We start from the raw sequence: 8905 nt of genomic DNA, 5'->3' as shown, positions 1-8905 counted from the left end.
ATGGGTTGCTTCTCTGGTCGAGGAAGAACCGGAGGGCTGTGAGACCATCGTGGTGGGGGATGGAGGTGTATAGTGATTGGACGTCCATGGTGAAGATGAGGGGGTGAGGGCCTAGAGAATTGAATGCGCGGAGACGACGGAGAGTGTCTGAGGTGTCTTGGACATAGGTAGGGAGGGATTTAACCAAGGGTGATAGGATGGAGTCAAGGTATTTGGAAATGAGTTCGGTGGGGCACGAACAGGCGGAGACAATGGGTCTTCCGGGACAATCAGGTTTGTGGATTTTAGGGAGAAGGTAAAATCGGGCCGTGCGGGGCTGGGGAACGATGAGGTTGGAGGCTTGGTCGGGTAGGGCATTGGAGTGGATGAAGTTGGTGATGGTGCTGGAGATGGTGGCCTGGTGCTCGTCAGTGGGGTCATGGTCCAGGGGTAAGTAGGAGGAGGTGTCCGATAGTTGGCGCGTGGCCTCAGCTTTGTAGAGATCGGCGCGCCAGACTACCACGGCACCTCCCTTGTCAGCGGGTTTGATAACCAAATCTGGGTTGTTGCGGAGTGAGTCGATGGCAGAGCGTTCCTGTGGTGAGAGATTGGAGTGAGACAGGGGAGTGGAGAAGTTGAGGCGGTTGATGTCGCGACGGCAGTTATTGATAAAAAGTTCTAAAGCCGGAAATTGGCCACGAGGGGGGTTCCACGAGGAGGGGGTGCGTTGGAGACGGGAAAAGGGGTCATCAGTGAGGAACAGCACCTCATATTCCGTTTGGGGAGTCTGCACCCCGGGGGCATGAACATCGACTTCTCCCAATTCTGTTAGTCCTTGCTGTCTCCTCCCCTTCCTCAGCTCCCCTGCTGTCTCCTCCCACCCTCCAGCCTTCCGGCTACTCCTCCTTTTCCCTTTCTTGTCCCCACCCACCCCCACCCCTGATCAGTCTGAAGAAGGGTTTCGGCCCGAAACGTTGCCTATTTCCTTCGCTCCATAGATGCTGCTGCACCCGCTGAGTTTCTCCAGCTTTTCTGTGTAACCTTCGATTCTCCAGCATCTGCAGTTCCCTCTTAAACTCTGTGGAGAGAGGAATGGGTGACGTTTCGGGGTCAGTCTGGAGATGGGTCTCAAACCAAAACGTCACCCATTCCTTCTCTCCACAGATACTGCCTGTCCCGGGCTGAGTTACTCCAGCATTTTATGTCCAGTTTAGTTACAGTGAGGTACAGTGAAAAGTTTTTGTTGCGTGCTATCTGGTCAGCAGAAAGACCATACATGATTACAATCGAGCCGTCCACAGTGTACAGATACAGGATAAAGGGAATAACGTTTAGTGCAAGGTAAAACCCGATCAAGGATATTCTGAGGGTCACCAATGAGGTAGATAGTAGTTCAGGACCGCTCTCTAGTTGGTGGTAGGACGGTTCAGTTGCCTAATAACAGACGGGAAGAAACTGTCCCTGAATCTGGAGGTGTGTGTTTTCACACTTCTGTACCTCAATAGTCAGTTAGATTTATTCGTCACATACACAATGAAGTGCAATGAAATGAACTTGCCAGCAGCGGTACAATAAAAAAGAACACACAATACACAATAAAAAGTTTAACACAAAACATCCACCACAGCTGTGGAAGGCACAAGGTTCAGTCAGTACTCCTCCATTTTCCCCCTTGGTCGGGGCCATAAGCTTCCGCAGTCGCCGCTGCCTCATTCCAAAGAAGTGTCTTAGCCTCTGGCAGAAAAAAATTGCCCTAACCCTTATTCTTAAATAGACAATAGGTGTAGGAGAAGGCTATTCGGCCCTTTAAGCCAGCACCGACATTCAATGTGATCGTGGCTGATCATCCCCAATCAGTACCCCGTTCCTGCCTTCTCCCCATATCCCCTGACTCCGCTATCTTTAAAGGCCCTATTTAGCTCCCTCTTGAAAGTTTACAGAGAACCGGCCTCTGAGGCAGAGAATTCCACACTCATAACTCTCTGTGTGAAAAAGTGTTTCCTCATCTCCGTTCTAAATGGCTTACCCCTTATTCTTAAACTGTGGCCCCTGGTTCTGGACTCCCCAACTTGGGGAACATTTTTCCTGCATCTAGCCTATCCAATCCCGTAAGAATTGCATATGTTTCTATAAGATCCCCTCTCATCTGACGTACCATCACTGTGTTGAGTGTTTGTTATTTATTCTATGTTATGACTGCAGGCTAAACCATTTTGTTGCACTGAAAAGTGCAATGACAATAAATTGAATCAAATCCAATCACCCTTCTAAATCCCAGTGAATACATGCCAAGTCGATCCATTCTTTCATCATGCAGTGCCCTCTATAATGTTTGGGATAAAGACCCATCATTTATTGATTTGCCCCTCTACTCCACAATTTGAGATTAGTAATAGAAAAAACATCACGTGTGGTTAAAGTGCACATTGTCAGATTTTATTAAAGGGTATTTTTATACATATTGGTTTCACCGTGTAGAAATTACAGCTGTGTTTATACTTAGTCCCCCAATTTCAGGGCACCATAATGTTTGGGACACATGGCTTCACATGCGTTTGTAATTGCTCAGGTGTGTTTAATTGCCTCCTTAATGCAGGTCTAAGAGAGCTGTCAGCACCTAGTCTTTCCCACAGTCTCTCCATCACCTTTGGAAATGTTATTACTGTTTATCAACATGAGGACCAAAGTTGTGCCAATGAAAATCAAAGAAGCCATTATGAGACTGAAAAAACAAGAATAAAACTGTTAGAGACATCAGCCAAACCTTAGGCCTACCAAAATCAACTGTTTGGAACATCATTAATAATAGAGCACTGGTGTGCTTACTAATCGCAAAGGGACTGGCAGGCCAAGGAAGACCTCCACAGCTGATGGCAGAAGAATTCTCTCCATAATAAAGAAAATTCCCCAAACACCTGTCCGACAGATCAGAAACACACTTCAGGAGTCCGGTGTGGGTTTGTCAATGACCACTGTCCGCAGAAGACTTCATGAACAGAAATACAGAGGCTACACTACAAGATGCAAACCACTGGTTAGCCACAGGTCGGTGGGGGCGCTGCGACTAGGCTGCCCTGCCAGCAGCGTGTTTGTTATTTAGAATTTTTCTTGGTTTTTTTGGTGTGTCTAATGTTAGTTTAGGTGTCTCTCGGTGTGCCTTGCGTGGAGGGTAAAGGGAGGAACCGCTTTCGGTCGCCTCCTCGACGGAGAGGCGACTTTTTCCACGTTGCCTACCTCGCGGCCTAACAGCTTGGATTGGAGCGGCCTTTCCCGGAGTCGAGCCCGGAGCTTCAGCGGCAGGCGCAGCGTGGACTTTTCCATCACGGAGCGGGCGAACCCTTGCCGGGGGTCGCCAGAGAGGAGTGCTCCGATCGCTGGCATGGGGACTTTGGCATCATGGGGCTGTGGTCTGTGGAGCTTCTAGCCGCGGGCGGGGCGTGGACTTACCATCCGGAGTCTGGGATCCCTTACTGGGGATCGCCGGCGAAGAGCTCCGACCGCCGGCCTGTGGCCTATAACATCCTGAAGCCGCGGTCTCCGGTAGGAAAGTGCCGATACGGGACCTCCATGCGTGTATTTGACCGTCCCGACGTCTGAGTTTGGATCATCCCGACGAGAGGGCCTGTACATCGGCGGCGACTACGGAGGGTTCATGGTCCCGACCACGGGTGAACTAAGGAGGAGGACTGGCTGAACTTTGTTGCCTTCCACCACAGTGAAGAATTCTGTGGTGGATGTTTGTGTTAAATTCTATTGTGTATTGTGTGTTCTTTTCAAGTGTATCGCTGCTGGCAAATTCATTTCACTGCACCTTCAGGTGCATGTGACAAATTAAATTGACTTTTTTTGACTTTGACAAAAATAGGATGACTAGGTTACAGTTTGCCAAGAAGTACTTAAAAGAGCAACCACAGTTCTGGAAAAAGGTCTTGAGGACAGATGAGACAAAGATTAACTTATATCAGAGTGATGGCAAGAGCAAAGTATGTAGGAGAGAAGGAACTGCCCAGATCCAAAGCATACCACCTCATCTGTGAAACACGGTGGTGGGGGTGTTATGGCCTGGGCATGTATGGCTGCTGAAGGTACTGGCTCATTTATCTTCAGTGATGATACAACTGCTGATGGTAGTAGCATAAAGAATTCTGAAGTGTATAGACACATCCTATCTGCTCAAGTTCAAACAAATGCCTCACAACTCATTGGCCCGGGGTTCATTCTACAGCAAGACAATGATCCCAAACATACTGTTAAAGCAACAAAGGAGTTTTTCAAAGCTAAAAAATGGTCCATTCTTGAGTGGCCAAGTCAATCACCCGATCTGAACCAAATTGAGCATGTCTTTTATATGCCGAAGGGAAAACTGAAGGGGACTAGCCCCCAAAACAAGCATAAGCTAAAGATGGCTGCAATACAGGCCTGGCAGAGCATCACCAGAGAAGACACCCAGCAACTGGTGATGTCCATGAATCACAGACTTCAAGCAGTCATTGCATGCAAAGGATATGCAACAAAATACTAAACATGACAACTTTCATTTACTTGACATTGCTGTGTCCCAAACATTATGGTGCCCTGAAATGGGGGGAACTATGTATAAACACTGCTGTAATTTCTACATGATGAAACCAAAATGTATAAAAATGGCCTTTATTAAAACCTGACAATGTGCACTTTAACCACATGTGAATTTTTAATTACAAATCTCAAAATTGTGGAGTTCAGAGGCAAATAAATAAATGATGGGTCTTTGTCCTAAACATTATGGAGGGCACTGTAGTTGAGCCAGGTACTATAACAACATTTAAAAGATAGCTGGACAGGTACATGGATAGAAAAGATTTATGGGGATATGGGGCAAATGAAGGCAAATGAGACTTGTGTAGGTGGGACACGTTGGGCGGCATGGATGTGTTGGGCCGAAGAGCCTGTTTCTGTGCTATACGACTTTGGGAGTGGGTCCCACTGCCCTCTAGTGGTGGGATGGTTTGTCCACTGGCAGGACTGAGCCCCGCATAGCTGGCTTTCAAGGCAGTCAACATCCATCCATCCATAATAATAAAATATAATGTAGTATAATATAAAATAATATAAACTAATATAATAGTATAATATAATAATAACTAAAGCTTTGATCTTGTTATCTTCCGGTTTGGCGGTCATTCTATTTGCGCAAAAACGGTATGCGCCAGCGCCGGCTTACTCACCGTTCACCCGTGCTGCCATTGCACCAAGTTTCGTTCCGATCGGTGGTCTAATGTAAAAGTTAGCAAGGTTTACAAATCTTAAAAACCGCGCGTGCGCAGATCGATCTCCTCGCCTGCCGTTCAGCGCCGCAGGGATTGGTCTTTTCTCCTGTCACTCCGCGGGACGGTCCGCCCCTTCCTGCGCCATCGTGTCTTTACTGGAGCTGAGGATGGCCGGCGGGCGGAGGTTTCCAACCGGACACAATATTCAGCGGGACGGGAATCCCGGCGCCAAATGAGGGTGATGTCGCCAAACGGAAAGCGGAGAATCTGATCCCGGTGGAGGAGAAAGTCTAGCGCACGCTGTGAGTTCCCATCGCACCGTCAGCTCCATCCCCTTTCCTTCTAGTCCCCATCACTGGCTCCTGCCCCCCTCCCCCGTGATACCCCCTTAGAAACATAGAAACATAGAAATTAGGTGCAGGAGTAGGCCATTCGGCCCTTCGAGCCTGCACCGCCATTCAATATGATCATTGCTGATCATCCAACTCAGTATCCCGTACCTGCCTTCCCTCCATACCCCCTGATCCCCTTAGCCACAAGGGCCTCATCTGACTCCCTCTTAAATAAAGCCAATGAACTGGCCTCAACTACCCTCTGTGGCAGAGAGTTCCAGAGATTCACCACTCACTGTGTGACAAAAGTTCTTCTCATCTCGGTTTTAAAGGATTTCCCCTTTATCCTTAAGCTGTGACCCCTTGTCCTGGACTTCCCTAACATCGGGGAACAATCTTCCTGCATCTAGCCTGTCCAACCCCTTAAGAATTTTGTAAGTTTCTATAAGATCCCCTCTCAATCTCCTAAATTCTAGAGAGTATAAACCAAGTCTATCCAGTCTTTCTTCATAAGACAGTCCTGACATCCCAGGAATCAGTCTGGTGAACCGTCTCTGTACTCCCTCTATGGCAATAATGTCCTTCCTCAGATTTGGAGACCAAAACTGTATGCAATACTCCAGGTGTGGTCTCACCAAGACCCTGTACAACTGCAGTAGAACCTCCCTGCTCCTATACTCAAATCCTTTTGCAATGGATCCTTCTCCCCATCCATCCATCCATCCATCCATCCATCCATCCATCCATCCATCCATCCATCCATCCATAATAAAATATAATACAACATAAAATAATATTTTCTTTTCTTGTAGCTCTCTCCCCCCCCCCACACCACCCGCTCACACACACCCGCTCACACCTCCCGCCCCATAACCGCCCTCCCCCCCACACACCTCCTGCCCACACAACCCCCCTCCCCCGGCTGTAGGACCCTCCCCCTCTGAAGCCTTCCCCCCCCACCAGCCCCCCCCCTGAAGCCTTCCCCTTCCCCCGGCCCCGGCTACAGAACGCAACAAGAGACGTAACAATAAAGAATGGATTAAATAAATCTCATCTGTAACATTTAAATTGTTGTTATATTCGAAAGGTTATTCACATTTGAAGCTTTAATAAATCCCTTTTCCACTGGCCGAGCTCCTCATCTGCGCTGGCACAGTTCTACATCACAATGGGAACCCAATGGGAGGGAATGGCTGCTCCACCAGAGGGCCACTAGGAGTGGATGGGGGGGTGGGGGGGGGCAGGTTTGAGGGGGATGGAGTGAGTGCGTGTGGGGGATGGGGGGGGGAGGGCAAGGAGTGGAATGGGGGGGAGGAGGGGGGGATCAGGGGTGTCACAACGGGACCCTGTCTGCCGCATCTGCGCAGTTGGGGGAACGGGTGAGTGGTGGAATATTGCGTTGGGGAATGGGTTGCGTTGGAGGACCAGGCCTCCCATGTGACATCGGGTCCCACTTAGTCTAGTATATATTGTAAATAGCTGCGGTCCCAGCACCGAGCCTTGCGGTACCCCACTAGTCACTGCCTGCCATTCTGAAAGGGACCCGTTAATCCCTACTCTTTGTTTCCTGTCTGCCAATCACTTCTCTATCCATGTCAGCACTCTACCCCCAATACCATGTGCACTAATTTTTCCCACTAATCTCCTATGTGGGACCTTATCAAATGCTTTCTGAAAGTCCAGGTACACAACATCCACTGGCTCTCCCTTGTCCATTTTCCTAGTTACATCCTCAAAGAATTCCAGAGGATTAGTCAAGATGATTTCCCCTTCGTAAATCCATGCTGACTCGGACCGATCCTGTTACTGCTATCCAAATGTTCAGCTATTTCATCTTTTATAATTGACTCCAGCATCTTCCCCACCACCAATGTCAGGCTAACTGGTCTATAATTCCCTGTTTTCTCTCTCCCAATCCACAGGAACTGATCCAGAATCTATAGAACATTGGAAAATGATCACCAATGCGTGCACAATTTCTAGAGCCACCTCCTTAAGTACCCAGGGATGCAGACCATCAGGCCCTGGGGATTTATCAGCCTTCAGTCCCATCAGTCTATCCAACACCATTTCCTGCCTAATGTGGATTTCCTTCAGTTCCTCCGTCACCCCAGATCCTCTGGCAACTACTATATCAGGGAGATTGTTTGTGTCCTCCTTAGTGAAGACAGATCCAAAGTACCTGTTCAACTCATCTTCCATTTCCTTGTTCCCTTTAATAAATTAACCTTTAATAAATTAACCTTCAAGGGACCCACATTTGTCTTAACTATTTTTTCCTCCTCTTCATATACCTAAAGAAGCTTTTACTATCCTGCTTTATATTCTTGGCTAGCTTACCCTCGTACCTCATCTTTTCACCCCGTATTGTCTTTTTGGTTATCTTCTGTTGTTCTTTAAACATTACCCAATCCTCTTGCTTCCCCCTCATCTTTGCTGCGTTGTACTTCTTCGCTTCAATTTTTATACTGACCCTGACGTCCCTTGTCAGCCACGGTCACCCCTTACTGCCCTTGGAATCTTTCTTCCTCTTTGGAATGAACTGATCCTGCACCTTGTGTATTATTCCCAGAAATACCTGCCATTGTTGTTCCACTGTCATCCCTGCTAGGGTATCTTTCCAGTCAACTTTGGCCAGCTCCTCCCTCATGGCCCCATAGTCCCCTTTATTCAACTGCAACACTGACACCTCCGATCTACCCTTCTCCCTCTCCAATTGTAGATTAAACCTGACCATGTTATGGTCACTACCTCCTAATGGCTCATTAACCTCGAGGTCCTTTATCAAATCCGGTTCATTACATAACACTAAACCCAGAATTGCCTTCTCCCTGGTTGGCTCCAATACAAGCTGCTCTAAGAATCCATCACAAAGGCACTCTACAAAATCCCTTTCTTGGGGTCCAGTACCAACCTGATTTTCCCAGTCTACCTGCATGTTGAAATCTCCCATAACAACCACAGCATTACTTTTGCTACATGACAATTTTAATTCCTGATTCAACTTGCACCCTATGTCCAGGCTACTGTTTGGGGGCCTGTAGATAAGTCCCATTAGGGTCTTTTTACCCTTACAATTCCTTAGTTCTATCCATACTGACTCCACATCTCCTGTTTCAATGTCACCCCTTGCAAGGGACTGAATTTCATTCCTCACCAACAGAGCTACCCCACCCCCTCTGCCCACCTGTCTGTCTTTTCGATAGGAGGTATATATACCCTTGGATATTCAGTTCCCAGCCCTGGCCCTCTTGCAGCCATGTCTCAGTAATTCCCACAACATCATAGTTGCCAGTTTCTAACTGAGCCTCAAGCTCGTCCACTTTATTCCTTATACTCCGTGCA

Source organism: Leucoraja erinacea, unplaced genomic scaffold (assembly GCF_028641065.1).
Source record: "Leucoraja erinacea ecotype New England unplaced genomic scaffold, Leri_hhj_1 Leri_77S, whole genome shotgun sequence".
Lineage (NCBI taxonomy): Eukaryota > Metazoa > Chordata > Chondrichthyes > Rajiformes > Rajidae > Leucoraja > Leucoraja erinaceus.
Note: the sequence above shows the minus strand (reverse complement) of the source record.